This window comes from Paroedura picta, chromosome 15 (assembly GCF_049243985.1).
Source record: "Paroedura picta isolate Pp20150507F chromosome 15, Ppicta_v3.0, whole genome shotgun sequence".
Classification (NCBI taxonomy): Eukaryota; Metazoa; Chordata; class Lepidosauria; order Squamata; family Gekkonidae; genus Paroedura; species Paroedura picta.
Window position 1 is genome coordinate 25,886,176 of NC_135383.1, and position 18,095 is coordinate 25,904,270.

General features: G+C 48.2%; 1 long non-coding RNA gene across 1 annotated transcript in view; it reads left to right on the forward strand.

The window, feature by feature from the left end:
• Window positions 1-16,489, forward strand: part of LOC143824894 (uncharacterized) — a 29,342-nt gene extending 12,853 nt beyond the window's left edge. The window contains exon 3 of the long non-coding RNA XR_013226906.1: window positions 16,185-16,489. This is a non-coding gene — a long non-coding RNA (uncharacterized LOC143824894). The remainder of the gene's footprint in view (window positions 1-16,184) is intronic.
• The last annotated feature ends 1,606 nt before the right edge of the window (window positions 16,490-18,095 follow it).

An 18,095-nucleotide genomic window follows, 5' to 3' on the forward strand; every position in this document is an offset into this window, starting at 1 on the left:
AGATTTCAGTGGTGCATGAGATCATAGAACCCACCTTCCAAAAAGGCTGGAGGTGAGTTGTAATTCCATGAGATCTCCAGACGCCACCTGGAGGTTGGCAATCCTATAAACCTCTGCCAGGGACCCTGGCACAAGTAATGGCTTCTACGAGCAGCAGCTGCCATTCAGAGGGGGAAATGATGGCTGCTGATCCTCATGGCGGCTGCCCAACATCCACGAGGGCAATTCGGAGTCTCAGCTGCCATTCACTTCCAGGGGGTCTCTATTGGTGTTGCAGTTACGGGGCTCAGTGCAGGGTACCGGCTGCCACACAGAAAGTGCTTCATGCCCTTGGTCCCTCATACCCATGGGCATAGCCTCTCCCGCTATGCTTCACAATAGCATGGTTGCCAATCTCCAGGTGGGGGCCTGGAGATCCTGTGGAACAGCAGCTTCTCACGGACCAGAACCAATGGGATGAAATTAATTCAAAATAAATTCTGTCTAAACTTCCGGAAGAAGTTTCTGACAATCAGAATGGTTTCTCAGTGGATCAGGCTTCCTCGAAAAGGTGGTGGGTTCTCCCTCTTTGGAGATTTTTAAACAGAGGCTGGAGAGCCATCTGACGGAGAAGCTGATTCTGTGAAGGCTCAAGGTGACAGTGGATGAGCGATAGGGTTGTGCATAGGTCAAGGGGTTGGACTAGATGACCCAGGAGGTCCCTCCCAACTCTATGATTCTATGATTCTATGATTCTTTGATTCTCTGGACAGCAGAGAAAATGGGTGCTTCAGAGGGTGGGCTCTGTGGCATGGTACCCAGCTGAGGCCCTTCCCCTCTCCAAACTCCCCCAGGCTCCACTACCCTGGAATCTCCAGGACCTGGCAAGCAGGGGCCAGCCTGCATTTGGGCACTCTGAACAACTGCAGGGCCTTCCCTGCTGTGCCCCACCCCCTTCCCTGGGGAGGTCAAAAAGCTTCTGCTGTCCTGGGCTGAATCTGCACTGACTTTGTTTATTCCATTGTCAATCCTGTTGAATTCAGATCGATTTGAACTCAGGTCTTCCTCTCCCCCCCCCATTGAAACAGGAGTCTTCTGCATTTGGTTAGGGTAGTTCAGAAGGGGGGGGGGAGAGCCAAGCCTCTTTCTTTCTTTTCTTGAAAGGTGGGGGGGGGGGAGGAACCAAGCAGGGAGCCTCTTTCTTTTCTTGTGTGTGTGTGTGGGGGGGGGGGGGATTGAAGAAGGCAGAGGAGGGAGAAAAAATCCAATACCAACAGAAGTTGAGAGAAATTAGGGGCTTCTCCTTTAAGGCAAGCTTGTCACATGGCCACCTTTGGCTAATCAGGGGTTCTCTACCATGGAGCAAAGGCCAGATTCAAAACAGCCTGCTTTCTCAATTCAATTTTTAAAATATTGAGTATTAAAAGCACAAGATATCGCACAATAAAGGTAGGGTCACTTCGGATCAATCCTTGTTGCAGAAGGAAAATTTAAATCGCCCAAAATCAAAACTGAAATTGCATTCCGTGTAGACGGCAGGGACTGAATCGACCTGGGATTGGAATAAAAGCTCCATGCAGTTTACACCCTGGCTCTCCATGCAAAGCTGAAGGACTGAAGATAGCTTTTTGCACAGGTTACAGGGGCATCCTGTAAGAATGGATTTAGAAGCGTGGACTATCCTAGGCTGCATCATTCCCACCGTCTGCTGCTCTATCTGGTATCCTATGGTGTTGCTCCTGCATCATTGAACATGCCCTGTTCCTACTGAGCCTTTGCTTCAGCTCAGAGGTCTGGTGGGTTCCAGACGTCTGCAATCCAAATTGAGTTGTGTTGTTTCTTGGGTGTCCCATCCTGTTGCCTGCAGGACACATTCTGTGTGATTCGCCTTGAGTCCCAATGAGGAAGACAGGCTATAAATAATGTCAATGAAAGAAACAGAAGTGACCTGAGCTGACACAGCTATCAGTTAGGGATTCCCCTGAAATTCCGGATTCCTCATTCACAGCGCAGACTCCTCCAGTTTGCAGAATTTGGCTGTAGTCAGCATTGCTTAAGAACCCCTTCCTAGTAGGGATGCCAGCTTCCAGGTGGAGCCTGGGGATCCCCAGAATTATAGCTCATCTCCAGACTCCCCTGGAGAAAATGGCTGCTTTGGAAGATGGGCTCTGTGTCATTGTGCCCCACTGAGGTCCCCACCCATAAATCTCCAGAGGTTTCCCATCATGGATCTAGTAACCCCACTCCTCCATCCCCCACCAGTGGCCAAGGGGAGCCTGGCAACCCCTGCTTCTGAGGCACATCCTCAGCTGACTACAGACTTGTAGTAGAGTTGTTACGCCTCCCCTCCACCCCGCAGCACGGGGCTGGCTGCATCAGCCTGGAATGGCCTATTCAGATGCCGGTGCGCAGTACCCTAAAGAGCTGGCGATTCCTAATTGGTCTATAGTAGGACAAGTCAGATCTGAGTCCAGCAGTGCCTAGAGATGAACAAGATTTTCAGGGAATAAGATTTTAATGCTCTCAAAAGCTAATATTCTGAAAATATTGCCATCTTCTAAGGGCCTACTGGACTTAGATCTAAGTGCCCCCCCCAAGAGGTATTGGGCTTCTTGCTCTAACTGGGGTAGTCAAACTGAGGCCCTCCAGATGTCCATGGATTACAATTCCCATGAGCCCCTGCCAGTGAATGCTGGCAGGGACTCATGGGAATTGTAGTCCATGTACATCTGGAGGGCCTCAGTTTGACTACCCCTGCCCTTGAGAATCAGAGCCTTCTCCCCTGGCAACATAGTGAATGTCAAGGCATGGGCTGAAGCTCTCCCCACCCCCCACGAATCCGTACAGGAGAAGGGTGCTTAGGTGCTAAGCGAGTTACCATCTTCAAATGCCTTTGACCTCCACGTTCAGTGGCTTCGTTTACCACGACCAGACTTCTTTCACGGATCAGATCTGATTTGGTTCTCTCTCTCCCTTCCTCCACGTCTTTTAAAATATTTCCCCATAGCTTCCCAATGACAATCAGCTTTACCATTAGGAGAGATCAGACGCATAAGTAAGGCAGAGAGAGCTGCATGAATACCAAGTTATTCATTAGTGGCAGAGGAGATGGAAGGACTGCGGAGGGAACAGATCGCGGAGAGGGCACCTAAAATTAACCGTTATCATAGCTTCCGTCCTCCCGCCCGCAACAGAACCTTTCGGGGGCTCAACCTCTGACCTCTAAACAGGGGACCCTTGTCCCTTAATCTGGAATATATTAGCATGATTGACTTATTCCCCCTTTTCCAGCAAGATGCCGTGTTCGCACACGGGAAGGAAACGGCTTTCACTTACATTGATGTCACTGTCATCCAACTGGCTTTTGTAAGTGTTTCTTCCAAAGCTCTTGTTTTGTAAATGTTTCTTCCAAAGCTCTTATAGATACACCTCCTGCTCCCACCAGTCTTAGGGGACTGCAAAGTGAACACTCAGGGAGTTAATTTATTGGTTGCCTTCCTCTCTACCATGAGCCAAAAGTGGCTTAGAACAAAGAGAATTAGACACAATACAAATACAAGTTAAACCTATGAAAAGTGAAGACAAACCCAAACCAAATTACCCTGGGCGGTGAAGGTGGCTTATATCAAATCAGACCATCATCTATCTCTGGTGTGTCAAGAAGGAGAGCTACAAAGATGGCGAGGGGTTTGGAGACCAGGTCATATGAGGAAAGGTTGGGGGACCTTGGTCAGTTCAGCCTGGAGAGAAGATGACTCACAGCTGATAGGATCACCATCTTCAAATACTTGAAGGGCTGTCAGAGAGAAGATGGAGCAGAGTTGTTTTCTGTTGCCCCAGAAAGTTGAACTAGAACCAATGGGTTTAAATTAATTCAAAAGAATTTTCGGCTAAATATCCAGAAGAAGTTCCTGACAGAGTGGTTCCTCAGTGGAACAGGCTTCCTCGGGAGGTGGTGGGTCCTCCTTCTTTGGAAGTTTTTAGGCAGAGACTAGATAGTCATCTGACAGAAATGCTGATTTTATGAACTAAGGCACAGGTAGTTGTGAGTTCCTGCATTCTGCAGGCAGCAAGATTGGTATTGGCCAGGAAATGGAAGTCGCAAGATCTACCTTCTATAGATGATTGGTTAGACAAATTGGCAGACCTTGCCAAAATGGCAAAATTGATTGTTAATGGCAAAACAGAAGATGCTTTCCAAGAACAATGGGGTCCATACTTGAGCCATTTAGCAAAATTAATCATAAAGGGACATTATAAGGTGGGGGAATATTATAAGGTAAAGGTAAAGGTATCCCCTGTGCAAGCACCGGGTCATGTCTGACCCTTGGGGTGACGCCCTCTAGCGTTTTCTTGGCAGACTCAATACGGGGTGGTTTGCCAGTGCCTTCCCCAGTCATTACCGTTTACCCCCCAGCAAGCTGGGTACTCATTTTACCGACCTCGGAAGGATGGAAGGCTGAGTCAACCTTGAGCCGGCTGCTGGGATTGAACTCCCAGCCTTATGGGCAAAGCTGTCAGACGGCTGCCTTACCACTCTGCACCACAAGAGGCTCGGGGAATATTATAAGTGATATTATAAATTGTATAATTATCAGTATTCACAATCAGGACTTACTGTACTTTATATTGTTATTTCATGCAATATGACAGGCCTTGTTAATGTACTCGTATTTTTTTATCTTGTGTAAAATGAAAATAAAGCAAACAAACAAATAAATAAAAGATCTTTCACATCACCTTCTACCCAATGCTTTAAGGTTTCAGAGCAGGGGTAGTCAAACTGTGGCCCTCCAGATGTCCATGGACTACAATTCCCAGGAGCCCCTGCCAGCAAATGCTGGCAGGGGCTTCTGGGAATTATAGTCCATGGACATCTGGAGGACCACAGTTTGACTACCCCTGTTTCAGGGTTTCCAACTCCCGTTTGGGAAATTCCTAGAGATTTGGGGCTGGCACCTGGGGGGCATAATGCCACAAAGCTGACCCTCCAAAGCAATATTTTTTCCAGGGGGGGGAATCTCACTCAACTGGAGATCAGTTGTAATTCTGGGAGATTCTCATGCCCCACTTGGAAGCTGGCAACCCTAGAACCAGATTCTAACAGTAGCTTGGTTCAGACACCATGACATCATGTCAAATATTGCTTTAATTTAAATATAGCCAGCATGAATGTATCCAGGAGGTCTGTATCTGGAACGTATCCAGATAGTCTGTCCCAAGGCAGTTGTAACTCCTGGAGATCTCCAGACTTCACCCAGGGGCTGGCAACCTTAGGCAGGGTGGCACCTGTTAGAATCACAGAATCATAGAGTTGGGAGGGACCTCCAGGGTCATCTAGTTGAACCCCCTGCAAAATGCAGGAACTCACAACTACCTTTCCATCCACAGTGACCCCAGTTTCATGCCCAAGTGATCCCCCCACCAGAATCCAGCCTGGCCGAAGTTCAGCTAACAACCCACAGTGGCCATCAGCGATTCCCTGGGTATGCTAGGAAAGGCCACAAGAGGCAAATGCTGGCACATCCCTGCTCACCCAACACAATCTGCCTAACTTCATAAAATCAGCATTTTTGTCAGATGACTATCTAGCCCCTGCTTAAAAATTTCCAAAGGAGAACTTCCAACCTCCCAAGGAACTGCTCTGTCAGGAACTTTCTCCGAATGTTTAACCAAAAATTATTTTGAATTAATTTCAACCCATTGGTTCTGGTCCGACCTTCTGGGACAACAGAAAACAACTCTGCTCCATCATCTATATGACAAGCCCTTCAAGTATTGGAAGATGGCTATTATATCACCTCTTAGTTGCCTTCTCTCCAGGCTAAACAGACCAAGCTCCCTCAACATTTCCTCATATGTCTTGGTCTCCAAATCCCTCACCATCTTCGTAGTCCTCCTCTGGACACACTCCAGTTTCTCTACATCTTTCTTCAGTTGTGGTACCCAAAACTGAACCCAGTACTCCAAGTGAGGTCTTACAGGAACGGAATAAAGTGGTAAAATCACCTTGCATGATCTGGCCACTATACTTCTTTTAATACAGGACTCCCAGACCACTTAAGCCTTTAAGGATTAACACCATCACCTTGAACCTGATTTGGTCTCCAATCTGAAGCCAATGCAGCTGAGTGTTCTATGTGCTTTCCACTGAATCCCTGTCAGGACTCCTACCACTGCAATTTGGTCCAGCTGGAGTTTCCGGAGCAGTCTCAGGGGCAGCCCTACATAGAGCAGCTTCATAGAATCATAGAATTATAGAGTGGGAAGGGACCTCATGGGTCATCTAGTCCAACCCCTGCACTATGCAGGACACTCACAACCCTATCCCTCACCCACTGTCACCTGCCATCCCCTTGAACCTTCACAGAATCAGACTCTCCGTCAGATGGCTCTCCAGCCTCTGTTTAGAAATCTCCAAAGATGGAGAGCCCACCACCTCCCGAGGAAGCCTGTTCCACTGAGAAACCGCTCTAACTGTCAGGAACTTCTTCTGGATGTTTAGACAGAATATATTTTCAATTAATTTCATCCCATTAGTTCTGGTCCATCCCTCCGGGGCAAGAGAGAACAGCTCTGCTCCATCCTCTATATGTCAGCTTTTTAAATACTGGAAGATGGTTTTCAGATCCTCTCTCAGTCATCTCCTCTCCAGGCTAAACAGAACAACCCTTCCTCATACGTCTTGGTCTCCAAACCCCTCATCATCTTTGTTGCCCTCCTCTGGACACGTTCCAGTTTGTCTACATCCCTTTTCAACTGGGGTGCCCAAAACTGAACACAGGACTCCAAGTGAGGCCGAACCAAAGCAGAGTAAAGTGGTAGCATCACCTCCCATGATCTGGACATGACACTCCGTTTGATACAGCCCAAAATCCCATTTGCCTTTTTAGCCACTCTGTTCTCTCATGTTCAATGTGTGGTCTACTAAGACTCCTAGATCCTTTTTGCACATGCTACTGCCAAGACAATTCTCCCCCATCCTATATCGGTGTAGATGTTTTTTCCTCCCTGAATGCAGAACTTTATATTTGTTCCTATTGAATTTCATTTTATTTAGTTTAGACCAGTTCTCGAGCCTGTCAAGATCATCCTGTATTATGATTCTGTCTTCTATTGTGTTTGCTACCCCTCGCAGTTTAGTATCGTCTGCAAATTTAATACATACCCTCTGATCCTAATCATTTATAAATGTGTCAAACAACACAGAACCCAGGACAGATCCCAGGCTTGCAGAAGTCTAGTCTAGAGGTGACCATTGCATGGATCACTCTCGCTAGGTTGCACTCCAAGAGACAGGCTGCAAGCTGCCTCCCCTGAAGGCCCTCTCTTCTGCTCTAAACAAAATTCAGAAATTTAAAAGAAAAGAACAACTGGGGAATTCCTGCTTTCCCCTTTGATAAGAGTAGCAGGTATTCTGAAACTCTAAAATCTGGGGGGAAATAAGACGAGGATTTTGGAAGGATCCTTATGGCAGATCCCATGTTCCTGCTGCAGATTTCTCCAGGCCCCCAAAGCGGCCTAATGCCATAACCTCATTTTGAAAGTTTGAAGAAAAGAGGGTGGAGTCAGGGTGATTAGGGGCTTGAATGGCACTTGGGACCCAGAGCAGCAGAGCATGTAGAGCAGGGGTAGTCAAACTGCGGCCCTCCAGATGTCCATGGACTACAATTCCCAGAAGCCCCTGCCAGCAAATGCTGGCAGGGGCTTCTGGGAATTGTAGTCCATGGACATCTGAAGGGCCGCAGTTTGACTACCCCTGATGTAGAGACTGGGGAGGAAAGATAAGTAATTCCTTTTGGTCTTTTCAAACTTTAAGCTGATGGCGAAGTGTTGCTAGAGGAGATGTCAGAGGCATCACAGCGCCCTTGAGGTCATTTGACGAACACGTTGAGTGGGGGGCGGGGGGGGGATTCCTCTACTAGCATGGAGTCAGGCTGAGCCAAAGAGGACTGTTCTTTGTCCGGAGGGCTCTTCATTGTGGAACAGACAAAATGGCTGCCGAGACGCCCTCCCTTGAGAGTTCTTGGGGGGTTGAAGGGTCTCTTTGGGAAGCCATGACAAAACACAACCAGGTGGCTTTGCTGATAACACAGGCCCTTGTCCCCCAAGGGCAGACAATAATGGATATCTCTTATTTCAGAACAACCCAACTCTATAGAAATGCATGGATCTGACATCACATCTCCACGATGACCTTTGTTTTTGAAATGTGGATGAGGCAACATCCTTTCCGCGAGTCCACGCTGGTTTTGACGCCGGCTCCTTGTCTGAGGGAGGGTACACGATAGAGGCAAAGGGTGCCAGATGTGAACTGCAAAGTTTTTAGCTTCACTCTCACCTGAGCCATAAACTTTGTTTAGGCAACTACAGCAGTGCTCCCTGGTATATGGGGATAGCACGATTGTTCTGCCTTACAGGGTTGGCTCTCTATTTTAGGGCTCTAAGAGCCAAACAAAGATGTTCCAGTGGGAGATCATTGAAGGGATGACGCATTTAGGGAATTCTCAAACAGGTGCCAATTTGGCTGGTGCAAACAAAGAGCACACCTTTTTAATGATAGGTTTAACTGTTTGTTGATGTTTCTTCACCACCTTCCTGAAGGTGCTATACAGCACTGCAGACTTTTTCTTGAAAAGAAATATCGCAAAGTGCACATTAATAATTTAACGATATAGTGCCAGTTTTCATTTTAACAAAACCCTTGTCTTGTGCTCTTTTCCTTGCAGAGTTATAAGGGGAAAGGCTCATGCCATTTGTACACAATTACCCAAGGGGAACTCTTTTTTTTATGTCATGATAGCTGCTGAAATATCTCCTGGTGCTTGACAAGTGTTTTTAGAAGGTGGAAGGGATCAGGGGGAGCTTTTGCCCTGCAGGGCTTCCAATTGGCCACTGGAGATCTGTTTGGCTGTGCAATTTTTTTCCAAGTATTGCCTCATCAGCTACTTATCAGCCAACACAGCATAGCGTGTATGTAAGGAAGTATTTTTAGAAACAAGTTCATGTTCAAAGGCCTCCTGTCAAGCAGAGCTCCTGCCTGAACTGTTCAAGTGACTATTATAGTTATTCATTTGTGACATCTGACATGTTGGGGTTGGCTCTGCTTCCTGCAGCAGCCATTTTGTGGCAGCGCCCACCATCCTGTGTGGCGATCTCAAAGGTACCTGCAGGCTCAACATGATTGGGGACCCCACACTGGAAAAACATTCAGATATCTGTATTTTCATCCCATGGAGGGGTGGGGGGAATTGAGATCTGGAAAACAGCATAGGTGGAAGGGATATAGCGCCCTCTCTACATACTGGGCTCACAGTCCAAATCAGGCGTTTATGTAGTTCCTATTGACAATTGTTAAAGACCTGAGACCAGGGCCTAGTCTGCACACATGAGATAATGCACTTTCAATGCTCTTTAGAAGTAGATTTTCCTGTTCTGCACAGGAAAATCCAGCCGCAAAAGCACATTGAAAATGCATTATCTATTGTATGCAGACTAGGCCCAGGTCATATATCACGTACTTGTATCCCATCCTACCCTTCTGGTTGGGCTCTCGGATGCAGGAAGGCCAAGGATGACTCGGAGGCCCCTTCCAAGCATGTTGGGTGATGTCTCCACTCCTTTCCCCTTGCCATCTTCTGCAGGGTGTGATGGTGGTGGCTTGAACTGAATATCCCTCAACTGGGATTGGGATACTCCCTGTGATCCACTGTGATCCACTGCAATCTCGCATCCTGGTATTACCTGTCCTGGAGTTCCGTGGACATCTGGGGGGCCGCAGTTTGACTACCCCTGCTAGAAGTATCAATCCGGCTGTGCTCCTGATGAATACCTGAACAAGTCCTGCCACAAGGGATGTCACATCCCCCCAGACACAATGTTTTCTTTGATTCACCCATTAATCCGTGAGAGCATCCATGGACCGATAAAGCAAGCGATGCACAAACCAGTTAGGAAGTTGTAAAAGCCCCACTTAAAAAATGTTGTTAGCTGTACTAGAGCACTTCAGAATTTTAAGTGGGAATCTTCACCATTGCCTTGAATTTCACTTCGGATGGCCTCCTAAAGATGCAGAAGAATAGAAAGGCCCTTAGATTTCTCTTCGGTAGCAGCTCCAGAATGGGCCTTTGTTCTGCCACTGCAGCTCATGAAGTGCAGGTTGTTTCTGAAGGGTAAAACTTTTGTCTTGCCTATTAAGTGGTGGGTGGGGGATCACGCAAAGAGCATGACAAGCAACCTAGACCGCATGTGCCTTAAAGCAGGGAGCTACTTGGCTGCTCAATGGTGGTATAAACTTTTGATCCTAAGCGTAGCCTGCTGCAGCAACCAGGGTTTCCCCGGATCCCAGGGTTCAAATCCCCATCTAGCCCGGAAGCTCAATGAATAATCTTGACCTGCCTAAGTGCAATATACTTTCCAGATAGACCGGAGCCTGACAATTTCTTGAGAGTATAAGCTCCCTTTGTTGGACACACCCAAAATCATGTTGGCAGGCTCATAGCCACGGGAGGGCTGATGGGGTTGGTGGCCCTCTTCAAGGCCCACTAGCCTCATGGTCACTGGTAGGATTGGGGCACTTAGGTGCACCTCCACTGCCGCTGACTTGCAACAGGAGAGGGGCAGAGGAGAGGGGCTTCCTGGTTCCCACCCAAACTGTGGCCCAGGTTGCTGGTCAGCCATGGGTGGGACTGTGGTGGGCTGGTGCTTGTTGAGCAATTGACTTTGGCTGTGACCAAGTGGGCAAGGCTGAAGGAGGGCTTGGCTTGGGGCAAGTAGTGCCACAGCTATGCCTGCCCCCGCCTCGTCCCCAGCGGGTTGCCCGGAATGGGCCTCCAATGGGGTTGGAGGGAGGCCGGCCTCCACCAGTTGGCTGCTGTCGCAAGGCTTCTAGATGGCGTGCACAAGTTGGGCTGCTGTGCAAAGGCCTCCCTTCTGCCACATCCACCACAAGGAGGAGGCAGAGCTGCAGGCTGACCTCCAAGAGGCACTGGGGGGGTAGGGCCTGGAGGACAGGGCTTTAGGAGTTGATTCAGCATGGCAGGAGGGGTAGATGCTGGCCCCCCAACCTCAGGGGTACTTGCCCTGTGAAAATGATGGTCAGCAGACTTGGGGCAGACCAAGTGAAGCACTGGCAGCAGCTCGACGTAGGTTTGTCATGGTTGGAAGAATCCTTGTAGATTTGAGGGAACTCTGTCCCAATTCCAGGAGGTCTCCAGCCCTCACCTGGAGGTGAGCATCCCCAGGTGGGTCTTGGCCTCCATTACGGCCTCTTTAATAAAATTTTGCTCCTTTAACAAAAATGTTTTGGCTCTGGGTCTGTATATTGGCTGTGAAGGTGCTCTTGGACTCGAACCTAGCTGCCCTCTGAGACATCCTTTGCAGGGCTGGGGTGCAGTTCAAACAGGGGGCCGTACAGGTCTCCCTGAACTCTCCGGAGGCAAGTTTAACCATCTTAAAACTGACAAAAACGATGGCAATAACCAACAAGCAACTTGTTCCACGGAGCACAAAAATAGAGAGGCAAGAAGAGCGGCCACTTCCAGCTGCAGACAGATGTATGTCCTGCGCAACAATCGATGGGGAGCCAATGCCGGCCCCTCCACAGTCCCTTCTCTTCATATTTATTGCCATCCTTGGAAGCAAATGGGTCGCGAGACCACGGCGTGTCATTAGAAGCCACCCCCCCCCCCAAATAATGATGCCGCCTGTCCGGGTTGGCTCCCCCCCCGGCCCCCCCGGCCATAATTCACGTCCAGCCCCAGCCGTCCAGCACTGCGGCGCCTGCAGAGGGGCAGATAGTTCTTAATGAGAAGAGGCTCAGCCTTTATCGGCTCGATGCCGCAACCATTATCTGCCGCTAGTCCATAACCAGGCGGCTCGCCCCGACAATGGCCCTCGCCGCCCCCGGCCGCTGATGAGCTTCCCGCGCAGCCTCCGCAAGAAGTCTATCAAAAGCTCCCCGCCAAATGATGGGCCCCGGTGGCAGGCACACAAGCGGCCTTCGCAGCCGGGATATGGCGCGCCTTTTAATTCTTCCGCCTTCCCCTTATCGCCGCGGTTCCTCTTCTGCTTGCGAGATAACAGTAATTCTTCTGTGCGCTCTTTTGGGGGGCTGCCCCCCCTCCGACTGAGTAAGATGTTCCTCGTGTCTTTCTGCTTGCTAAAGATAAAGGGTTAAAGACCAACGTGTGTTGGTCGCTTTGCGCTGGGAAGAGGCGGGGGGGGGGGCGGATATAGGGGGAAAAAACCCTCATCAGTATTCAGGAGATCGTTATCGGAGGAGCAGCAGAGAGAACAGTAATTTTGCCTGCTTCAGTCAGGAGCCCCCCCCCCCCCCGCCCGCTCGCTCGCTCTTTCATGGGAAGGCGGCGCGTAATGCCTGGAGTGTGGAGGCCAGATAAAAGAATTAGTGGCGGCGCTGGGGGACGAATGCGCCGGGGACGCCGGAGAATTGCAATGTCGCTCTTTGTCTCTGGCAGCTCATCCAGGCAGACGGAGCTCGGAGCTCGTAAACAATTTAATCTTTTTGTTACACTTAAAAATAAAAGACAGGCGAGCCTCCCGTTCGCTGCCTGTTTGGGGAGTGGGCCGGGGGGCCTGGCGGCGGCGGGGGGGGGGGGAAAGGGAAGCAGAAAGGTGATGCTGGGTTGACTGGAGGCCTCTTCGGGAGGGGGAAGCGAAGAGCCGCCCGGATTCTATTTTGTAGGTAAAAAAATATATATATTAAGGCTGGCACGAACTTTCCGGCTTTTGGACTCCACCCCAAAATCCGGTCTTGCTTTCAATGGGTGCTCCGGCTAGGTCGTGACAGCCCGCCCGCCCACCCACCAGTGGGACTGTGCCCCGGGCAGCCTTTGACTTTTCCGGATGGGGCAGCCATGAAGCCAGGTTAAGGCAAAGGGCTGCTGCTTGGACCACGGTCAGGGGCCCTCCAGCGGGTCCCTGCGACGGCTCTGGACCAGTTCTAGTTTCTGGGTCAGCGATAGGGGCAGGCCTGTGTAGACCTCGTACAGAAGTCTAGCCTAGAGGGCATGCATCCCAGTGGCCAGCAGCCACCTTCTCTGGGGAGGTGGTATAAATCTCTAGAATGCCAACTTTAGCAGGCACACAAATAGTTTTTTAAAGGCATTGCCAAGGATAAGAAGGATTCTACGTTCTTTCTATTTTGACCTGTGCTTCTCCTTCATGCCAACCAACCCTGAGATTCTTTAATTTATTCAGTAATCACCGGCCTTCCATCTATTTACAATACCAAAAGCGCATGTATGTATGTATGTATGAGTGTATGTGTGTGTGTATGTGTGTATATGTATGTATGTATGTGTGTATATGTATATACATATACATATATATATACATATATATATATACACACATATACATATGTATATGTATATGTATGTGTGTGTGTGTGTGTGTGTATGAAAAAACTTATATTCTCAGTGATCTAAAATATGAATTAGCCACTGATGTGTGTGACTTCAGGTTGTGTTCTATATCAGCCCTGTGCAAGTTAAACCCAGGGTTCTTGGGTTTTAGGCCATTTTCAGTTTCCTCACATAAGTTTTTTAAAAATATGGAATCTTCCATATTATATCTGCATCAGACAAAAAGATTTATATATTATGTCTATTACTATATAGGTATAAAGGTAAAGGTGAAGGTATCCCCTGTGCAAGCACCGAGTCATGTCTGACCCTTGGGGTGACACCCTCCAGCGTTTTCATGGCAGACTCAATACGGGGTGGTTTGCCAGTGCCTCCCCCAGTCATTACCGTTTACCCCCCAGCAAGCTGGGGACTCATTTTACCAACCTTGGAAGGATGGAAGGCTGAGTCCACCTTGAGCCGGTTGCTGGGATTGAACTCCCAGCCTCATGGGCAGAGCTTCAAACAGCATATGAGCTGCCTTGCCACTCTGCGCCACAAGAGGCTCTTATATAGGTATACATGGAAGCTCCAATCCTTCAGATCAGAAGTCACCTGTGGGTGGGGTCCCGGTGCCGCCTCCCACCATTTCTACCATCTTTATTTTCTCTGTCCTTTCCCTCCCCTCTGTTTCTTTACCTCCAATTGGATTAAACTTCTCCAAAACTGGATTAATATTCATATAACAACTTTATTGGGACCTGTTAGATATTTTGAAAGATTTTGGTTTATATACATGTTATAAAAGGGCACCAAAACAGTAGACAATTGGATCTTGGCAGCGAGGCATTTGCCAGCCACTTTGCGGATAAAGTCTTGTTGCTCCGCCACGACCTTCCTGTGACAATTGGTACAATAAATGAACTGGGGGCCTGTTGGCCGCCTTTGGAGGTGACGTTTGATGGCTTCAGATGGCTCTCTTTACCCAAAGTGGACAGGTTACTGGGGAAAGTGAAGGCTACCACTTGCCCTCTTGATCCCTGTCCATCTTGGCTCCTCAAGGGAGGTGGCCTATGAATAGGAGGTCAGCTTAGGGACAGTATCAACTGCTCTCTGTTGACTGGGGAGTTCCCTTAACTGTTCAAGGAGGCAGCGATTTGCCCTCTCCTCAAGAAACCATCTCTGGACCCATGGGATCCAGCCAACTATCGACCAGTTGCACATTTAGCTTTTCTCAATAAGATGGTTGAAACGGCCATGGCCGACCAGCTCCTGGAGTTCCTGGAAGAAACTTTGGCCCTCGACCCATATCAGTCTGGCTTTTGTCCTGGCCACAGGGCAGAGACTGTGCTGGTCGCCCTGATGGATGGCCTCTGCCACTAGTTGGATTGAGGCGGATCGGCTGTGCTTGTTCTATTAGATCTGTCAGCCGCATTTGACTATGAACTGGTGGCTCACTGCCTTTCTGGGACGGGGACATGGGACTCAGCTCTTAGCTGGATACTCTCCTTGCTCCATAACCAGATCCAGAGAGTAGCTGTGGGGGGGGGGGAGAGTTTCCGTGCTCCTATAGGCTCCCTTGTAGAGTCCCTCAAGGCTCCGTTCTCTCCCTCACTCTATTTCACATCTTTATGCCCCCTCTGGCCCAACTGGTGCAGAGGTTTGGGCTGGGGTGCCATCAGTACGCTGATGACACCCAGCTCTTTCTCCTCATGGACGGCCACCCGGACTCCCCCCCAGAACCATTTGCCAGATGTGTGGAAGCCATGGCTGGAGCAGAATCGTCAGAAACTCAACCCCTCTAAGGCGGAGGTCCTGTGGCTGGGGAGGAGGGGGCAGAGAACATTGAAAACTAGACTTATTGATATGAAAAGAAATTAAATGGAGAATATTTACTCGCCCTTAAGTGTTTTCCTTCAAGGCTTCCATAGCAGCCCATCCGGAAGAGGGCATAGTCTGTTTCCTTGTTACAAGAAAAGCTTTTGATTCCAAAAATGCTGGCATAGAGGTGTGGGTGCATGCGGAATTCCTCTGCTGTGTCTAGTGAGGGTGCGTCCTGCCACAGGGAAGAGGTCCTGGGAGTCCTCAACTTGGTACTGACCCACATTTGGTGAGGGTCAGAGAGAAGAAATTTCCCCCAGATTTCCAGTCTCACCCTCAACATTAGCAAATGCAACTGATATTTACTCTGGTCTATCACTTTATTGTTTTGGCAGGATATCAAATACACAATCCCATAAGCTGTCAGCTGCTAAATACTAACTGATGCTAAATATAGTTACATGCTAATGATGAAATATTAAATGCCTCTGTCTGCAACTGACATATACTTAGGGATAAATGAATCCCCCAGGTCCCCTTCCGCCAACACAGCTCTACTTATCTGCGCACAAGAATTCTGTTCCTCTTGTCTTCTCCAGCACTCTTTAGAATTTCTTTGGGGGACAGTTTGCCCAAATATGTGCATTTCAACAATGCCCTTTTTTTGTTCATTCCTGTTTTGTTGGTTGTGGTCCCAATTCAGTGGGTTTTGTGCTGTTTTTATAGCACTCACATGTAGTTGATGTCAAAACAACCTTTCAAAGGGCATGCATTTAATGGAAAAAATCCAGCATAGGGCATCAGGAAAAGGCCAAAAATTAAGAGTCTTTGGCTCAGGAGTCAAAAGTGAAGTCAGAATTTTCAAGTCAAAAAGCAGGAAATTCAAAAGCATCTGTAAATTAGAATTCATATTTGAATACAGACTTGGCTTCATAGCTCAGTGGGATGTTTCCTGTGTATTTTGCACAGTTCCCAACAACCTTATTCGAATATAATTTTTACTTTATCTTTCTGTAGCCAGCAAAAATGAGCAGACTGAATTGGAACGCTGTCAGGTCCATTTTGCTGTATTGTGCAGACAAATCAAATTCAGCAGTGAAATTCGGCGGAGGAGAATTTCAGGAGCATCCCTAAATATAACACGTCCTGAAATCAGATAGTCGCATACAACAACCAGATATTTCATGAATTTTCAACAAATGTTTGAGCAAAGGAGAATATGGACGGGCACATTTCAGCTCTGGAATGGCTCAAAGGAGCGTCAGCATTTAATGGTATCTGGAGGGGAAGCGCTACTAAAAGATTTTGTAGGCTAGTAAAAATTTCCACCTTATTTGCAATTAAATAAATGTCACCTGATAGCATTTTTTATTGTGTGTTTCTCTGTATATTTAAACATAGCTGTGCAGTAAATGTTAGGCTAACATAAAAATGCAAGTTACATGTGTTGGAGGGTATTTGGGGGGCTAAATTTGTGCTGTTAGGAAGGAATATCTGGAGCCACCTGCAGAACACCTATGAATGGGCTGACTAACAAATATGCAGTCCGTCCAAAGTCAGCTCCATGTTCACAATAGGAGAGCAAAACGTCTACTAAGCTGGTGGAGGTCTGAGTCCATTTTCACACATCAGCTAAAATAGCATCATGCCTGCGGAACGACAAAGCACAAAATTATATCACGCCTCCCTGGCCCTCCTCACCTGTTTTCTTGTCTCGCCTTTGTCTGCCATCTTTACACATGTCTTATCCTCCTCATCTGCTGCTGGAAAAGGCGGAAGAGAGCAACACACCTTATACATGTTGTGCTTCCCCCTTTCAATCAATCCAGGCAATCAATCCCCTTCCTCCATTTTTTTGAAGCAAGTTAAAGGTCCTGTGATGCTTACTTCTTTAAAAATTCAAACTTATCCATTGCAATGCCTATGCATGGAATCATATTTGCATAGTGCTTTTGAATGCCACTTTTGAGAGCCATGCTTTGTGCCACAAACAAATCTTTATTTGTCTTTATTTACCACTCGGGGCCCCAACACCACCTTCTTCCCCCCCGCCACATCTGTATCCGTTTAAGGTCTTTTATTTCTGGCATTGCCTACATATATGCCCACCTATTCGTTGCTCCAGGCATGTTGCCATTTTTAAAAGAAATTCCCATCCCCAGGAGAGGGAGGGTGGGACAATAGAGACGACTCTAGCATGTTTCTGCCTCCATACCTTCCTTCTGCTGGTTGCCTGCTGGTTGTTCTCTGGTAGCTGGTACTTTATGCAATTCCCAAAGAAGCGCTTAAAAATGGAGGATGTAGCAAGCTGTCAGCTGGCCAGACACTGGATGTGGGTGACATCATGTGAAGGGGCCGGAATATGACGCCTACATTTGACTGGCATGACACTACATTTAATGGGTGCGGAAATCCCCTGCGTGTCCCTGACTGGATGGCCAAGGCTGGCTCAACCTCATCAGATCCTGGAAGCCTCACAGATCCAGCCCTGGTCAGTAGTTGGATGGGAGGCCACCAAGAAGTCCAGGGTTGATACACAGAGGCCAACCAAGGCATGGCACCTCTGAACATCTGTTGCCTTGAAAACCAAGGGGTTGCCATGAACTGGCTGTGATTTGACAGCACTTTCCACCTCCAGTTGTATGGCTTGTTGTTCGTTGTGGTTTCCTGTCATTTGCCTGATGTTGCTTTTGCATCTTGTAAGCCCATTAGGTGAATTGAAATAACAAGTTAACGCAATCCAGTCTTCCCTAAGAGCCGAAATGAACACTTTATGGCCATTTAATAAAGTTCTGTTAAAACGTCTGCCTCCATCATCCAGCCTGAAGCATGTTGAAGTGGTAACCAGGAGAGAAGCAAAAGTCTGCAGCCACTGCAAGAGAAGGGGGGAGATGGAGATTGTGCCAAGTCTCTAGATGGAAGCTGACA